Source organism: Globicephala melas, chromosome 3 (genome assembly GCF_963455315.2).
Source record: "Globicephala melas chromosome 3, mGloMel1.2, whole genome shotgun sequence".
Classification (NCBI taxonomy): domain Eukaryota; kingdom Metazoa; phylum Chordata; class Mammalia; order Artiodactyla; family Delphinidae; genus Globicephala; species Globicephala melas.
The window spans coordinates 122,171,909-122,178,136 of NC_083316.1; positions in this window are offsets into that span (position 1 = coordinate 122,171,909).

The following is a 6,228-nucleotide window of genomic DNA, read 5'->3' on the forward strand; positions in this document are numbered from 1 at the left end:
GAAGGACAGCCATGTTTCTTCTGCTTACCACTCTATTCCAAGTGCTTAACACAGTGTTTGAAACACTATTAATAAGCACTCAATAAGTTGTTGAATAAATGTGCTATATATGAAAATTCAAGTTTATAAGAATAACAGAAATTAAGTGATTACTAGCTTTGCAAAAAGATTTACAATAAGATTCCTTTGAAGAATGAGCAACCATTGCACATGTAAGCTGATTCCATATTTTAAAATTTCATTTGTGCCAACTTTTCTAATCAAACATCTATTGTATGAAGTGACCAATCCACATGCCACACAGCTCTTTCACCTAAAAATAAATGAAAAAGAGAAAGAAGAAAAAGAAATGTTCTTCTTTACAGAAGAATGACAACTATTTATGGAAAAGAAATGGTAACTGAAACCCAGTCCCCTGAAACAGAGTCCCCTGATGAGTTTATGATTAACCACTCTATCCAAAACTTTCTCTTTCTTGTCCAGCCCCTCTTCCCCTCAGGACTGAGTAGTATCAAAGAAAAGGGGAGACTGAAGTCGAGCAGGACCTTGCAGGGCCCTCTCAGGTACAAAAGTCCCTCCATGTTCCCTGTTTCTTATTTGTAGAAAATGGCTTTAGTCTCCTAGGCCTTCCCCCTAAGTTCTAAAGGGCTAAGACTAAGACAATTACTAATTAGGGAAGTGATGGAATGCAAAAATAAAGGAAAAGCAAATAGTTCAGCAATAAAACAGAGGCCGAGCTCCTCCTAAAGGGATATACACACAATCTGATGCATATCTTCGAGTTGTTCTGCAGAAACTAAGACCCCCAACCTGGAAGAAGATGGTGACGATCTGCTGACCATAAGCACAGAAACCTCAGACTAGCTGGAACCAGAAAGTTGATGATTAAGATTCCCAAAACATTAGCCTGTTACCTCACCACCAACCAATCAGAAGAAAGTCCAGGAGCTACAACCCTCACCCCAAATGTTGCCTTTAAAAACTCGTACTTGAAAGCCATCAGGGAGTTACGGTCTTTTGAGCACAAGCTGCCTGTCCATTATCCTTGCTTGGCACCCCGCAAATGCATGCTGCACTTTCCTTCACCACAACCCAGGGTCAGTAACTTGGCTTTGCTGTGCAGCAGGTAAGCAAACCCAAGTCTGGTTTGGTAATAATTTTCGCATTAGAAAATCACCATTTTGCACAGTTTCCAACATAATTTATTCAGGAAAGGATCGGGGGTAATAAAACCATTAGGTAAAAAATTGGGAACAGGACATTTGCAAGGTGCTAAAACATCCTCTACAGATTTCTAACCGTAAAAGAAATAACGGATCTTAACTCTGGAGAAATACTCAAAATGTATCTTTACAATGGAAAGTCCTGAGAGTGTTTTTTTAAAATGTATATTTACAACAAAAACTCTGAAAGTGATTAAAAATATGTATCTTTATAATGGAAAGTTCTGCAAGTGATCAAAACGTATCTTTAAAAGGAAGAGTTTGAGAAATTATCAAATTTAGCATCACTAAGAGTGGGACAAACTGATATTACGTATCTCTTGATATGATACAACAGGAAGTAATGTTTAACCTAAATCTCTTTGTCTGTAGACCATGCTGTCCAACAGAAATAAAATGCGAGTCACATATGCAATTTAAAATTTTCCAGAAGCTACTTTTTAAAAAGAAACCGATGAAATTAACTTTAATATATTTTATTTAATCCAATTTATTCAAAATATTATTTCAGCATGTAATCAACATAAAATTGAGGTGTTTTACATTCTCTTTGTCATAATAAGTCTTTATTCTACGCTTTTACAGCACACGTCAATGCAGACTACTCACATTTCAAGTCCTCTACAGACACATGTGGTTAAGTGGCTAAATTACTGAGACAGCACAGCTCTAGACCTAACACCAGTATAAGAAAAACAAGGGGTACAACAAATCACCACTTAGTCCTCCAAAGTGAAAATGCAGTTAACTACTCCTTTGTCACATTCCTTAAGCCCTTAGGAGTAAGGACCGTGTCCTATCCTGTTTGTTTTTCATGTGTGTGCGTGTGGGGGGTGTTCCCTACCTTATAATCAATTAAGCTTTAAGGATAGCAGTGAGCAGTTAGAAAACTTAATTGATGCTGTAAGTCTTGGGTGGCATCTAAGTATTTTCTAATACAGATATGAAGTTATGGCCAAAGATATTAAGGAGAGAAAATAGCATAACAAAGTATCAGCTAACACTGAGAACTTACCTGAGCCAGGCACGTAAGTATCTAGTAAATAGTCATCAGAATGACTAAGTGAATGAATTTTTCAAGTGAAAAACAGAAAGACAAAACTACTACAAACTATAACAGACATGAAGGAACATATCATCTCATTCCCACCTAAAAATTTGCAGTGACTCTCTAGGTAATTAAATCAACTTCGAATTTCTGCCTGGAATCCAAGAATTGTTATAATAAGGCCCAATTTACTTACCTGTTTCCAATTTCTCTCTCATTCCTCCAAGATAAACATTCCATTCCCAGCATTATCTCCCAAACAAGCCATGCATTTGCTTTCACCTCCTAGCCCTTATCCACACCTGGTTCTAAAAGCTTGGAATGCGGCCCTGCTCTCCTAGCTGCTGCTCCAATCCTAATCATCCCTCACAGCGCACCTCATCTGTGAAGTCTTATCTGACTCAAGTCCATAGAAACTTCTCCCTCTTCTGACCTAACAGCCCTGACATTGCTGGCCTTGGTCAAATACATTCTTGTTTCCCATGCATGCATTCCTTGTTTAATAAGTATGCTGCAATGGACTGGAGCTATGGAAGCCAGGGCTCTGACACATCTCTGCCACTGATGTATAGGATTTGGACAGGTCACTTGTCCTCTCTAGACCTGTTTCTTCACGTGGCCTCTTTGCTACCCCTTCAGCACACCAGCTACACGCCCCTGCCTCAGAGCTTTTACACCTGCTGTACCCTCTGCCTAACATGCTTTTTTACCCAGATTATCTGCTAACAAAACTATATATGCATTTACCCTTGGACCTACAAGCCAACTTCCATAAATTTAAGATACACTTCCACAAATACAAAACCACATATCCACAAAGTTACTCACTATATAATTCTATACAGGTTCTATAAAATATCAGAAACTTAGAAACACCTAAATGCCCATCCATAGGAAACTAATTGAATGAGTTATGGTACACCTTTACAAAAGTATAACACAGAGGAGAGAAGAGGAGGGACAGAAGGGGGCAAGGGAGGAAAAGGAGAAGGACAAAGAAAGAGATCTCCATGACCTAAAGTAAAAAAATAAATATATACATATATTTATCAAAAAATAAATTTAACTTAAAAAAGCAAGGTATAAAATAATTATCTATAACATCTACTTTTTACATGAGAAAGGAGGAAGTAAAGTACATATAAATAAATATTTGCTTAATTTTACAAAGAGACACAGGAAAGATAATCTAGAAACTAGCAAAATGGTTAGCTATAGAACATGGGAATGTGGTGCCAGAGAGTAAAAATTCTCTGAATGGATGTAGTTTTGACTTTCAAACAGTGTAAGTACTTTACTTTTTCAAAAAATAAATAAAAAGGGGAAAACCCCATAAAATTGAGTAAGAGAAACAAATGACTTTATATTAAAACCACAAATAAAAAGGAATTCATTCAAGTAACATGTAAACACAGTGCTTTGACTATTTCCCTTAGTGAGAAACACCTTAAAGACACAAAGAACTGCAAATTTGTTTTTCAAAAAATATATATTGAACTCTACTTAGTAAATTTGTTGTTCATAGTAGCACTGCATTGGCAAGTCTGAAGTTATTAACAGAGCAAATCAGTAAATATACTGAAGTTCTTGGGAACCAGAATTTTCACTGTGTGAGAAGAAAGATACAGATATTTTCAGGGAAAATGCAAGAAAGAATTGTGGTATTAGATAAAATTATGATTTTTATGTATACATATTTCTTAGCTCTGCCTGTTGGAAAAGCCTAAAAAAAACCCCACAACTTAGTAGCAATGAGCACACAAAACACCCAGATCTTGCTTTCTTAATACCATTCTCCATTAAAATGAAGCAGAGGTCCTTGGAGAAAAAACTGATTCCTGTTCTGGGGACAGGAAAATACAAGGTGAACAGGAAACTGCTTGTGCCATTAAGCAAAGAAATGTTCCAAGACTGATGGGGAGATAGCAAAAGCACAAAGGAACTAGCTTGAACGGGGCTCCCACTGGATAACTCCAGAAAATCTGAGCAGTCAAAAGTATAACAATGGTAACAGATCATAGCATATATGAAAAAAAGAACCCATCAGTCCATAGTGGTTTGTAAAGAATGGTGAAAGGCAAAAAATGGAAGCAAAGGGGAAACCTCTTCTTTACAGAAGAATGATACCTAATACATGTAGAAGAAATGATAAAATTAAGAACTCACCCTATTACAACTACCCATGTAGTTACTGGCAGAAAGATGATCAATGAATGCTACCATTTCCTGAAAGTTTGCTGGTAAACAGGATATTCACATAAATTTTAAAATATCACCTTACAGGCTACTTACTAATTACAAAAGGGAAAGATTGCTTTTTCAATGGAGAAATCTGAAGATACTACTTTAACCAAGTGATCAAACTTAGTATCATCAGTAATGGGAACACACCAACAATATAAGAATCTGACAATCATCAATACATGATGCAGTGGGAAATATCACCCTGTAGTAGTCTTGCCAAGATTTTAAAATCTGAATCCAACCATGAGAAAACAGACAAATCCAGATTGTGAGGCAAACTTACTAGCAACTGGCATGGAGTCATCAAAAATGTTACTGTGATGAAAGACCGAAAAAGAAAAGCTGAGAAACTGTTCTAGTGTGAAGGAGATCAAGAGACATGACCACAAAATGTAATGCTTGATCTCTGAATAGACCCTGAAAAAAAACCCCTAATATTATTGCTAAACTACACTGGGCATATAAAATATATGCCCAATGTTACATTTCTTGGGCTATATATATATATATATATACATATATATATATTTTTTTATTATACAAGATAATGTCCTAGTTCTTAGGGGTTACATGCTAAAGTATTGAAAGGTAAATTGTCATGGTGTCTGCAACTTACTGTTAAATGGTTCAAAATTTTTAAAAACTATATTCTAAATGCAAGGCGGTATCGTGGATAGGATCCTGTAATAGCAAAAAGACATTAGCGGAAAAACTGGTGGGACTTCCCTGGTGGCGCAGTGGTTAAGAATCTGCCTGCCAATGCAGGGGACACGGATTCTATCCCTGGTCTGGGAAGATCTCACATGCCACGGAGCAACTAAGCCCATGCACCGCAACTACTGAAGTCCGCGCCCTAGAGCCCGCGTGTCGCAAGTACTGAAGCCTGCGCGCCTAGAGCCCGTGCTCTGCAGCAAGAGAAGCCACTGCAATGAGAAGCCCGCACACTGCAACAAAGAGTAGCCCCCGCCAGCTGCAACTAGAGAAAGCCTGCATGCAGCAACGAAGATCCAACACAGTCAAAGATAAACAAAAATTTATAAAAATACAGGCATATTAAAAAAAAAAAGAAACACTGGTGAAATCCTAATGAAGCCTTTAGTTAATGGCAGCGTACCAGTATTAATTAGTTTTGACAACTGAACCAAGGTTACATAAAATAACATTAGGGGAAACTGAGTGAAGGGTGTACCAGAACTCTCCATACATTAGATGCAACTTTTCTATAAAGCTAAAACTATTCCAAAATAAAAAGTTCATTTTTTAAAATGTATGTTTCAAGAGAAAGCAAATGGAGCAAAATGTTAATAACTGGTAAATCTCAGTTGACAGGTATATGGATGTTTACTAGCCAATTATTTTAACTTTTCTGTAGGTTTAAAATTTGTCAAAATGTGAAAAGAAAATAAAGTGACAGAAGGTTAAAAGCAAAAGAATGGAAAAAGATATTCTACCTGAACACTAACCAAAAGAAGACCGATGTTATTATACTAATGTTAGACAAAGTAGCCTTTAGGAAAAAATAAAGGAAAACTTTCTAATTAGAAAAGTTCAATTTACCAGAAAGACAGTAGAATCTAAATTTATATGCACCTAATCACACAGCATCAAAATTTATAAAACAAAAATTGTCTGAACTAGAAGGAGAAATATGTACATCCAGGGTCATGAGAGATTTCAGTATGTCTCCAAAACAAAGAGTACACCAAGAAAACA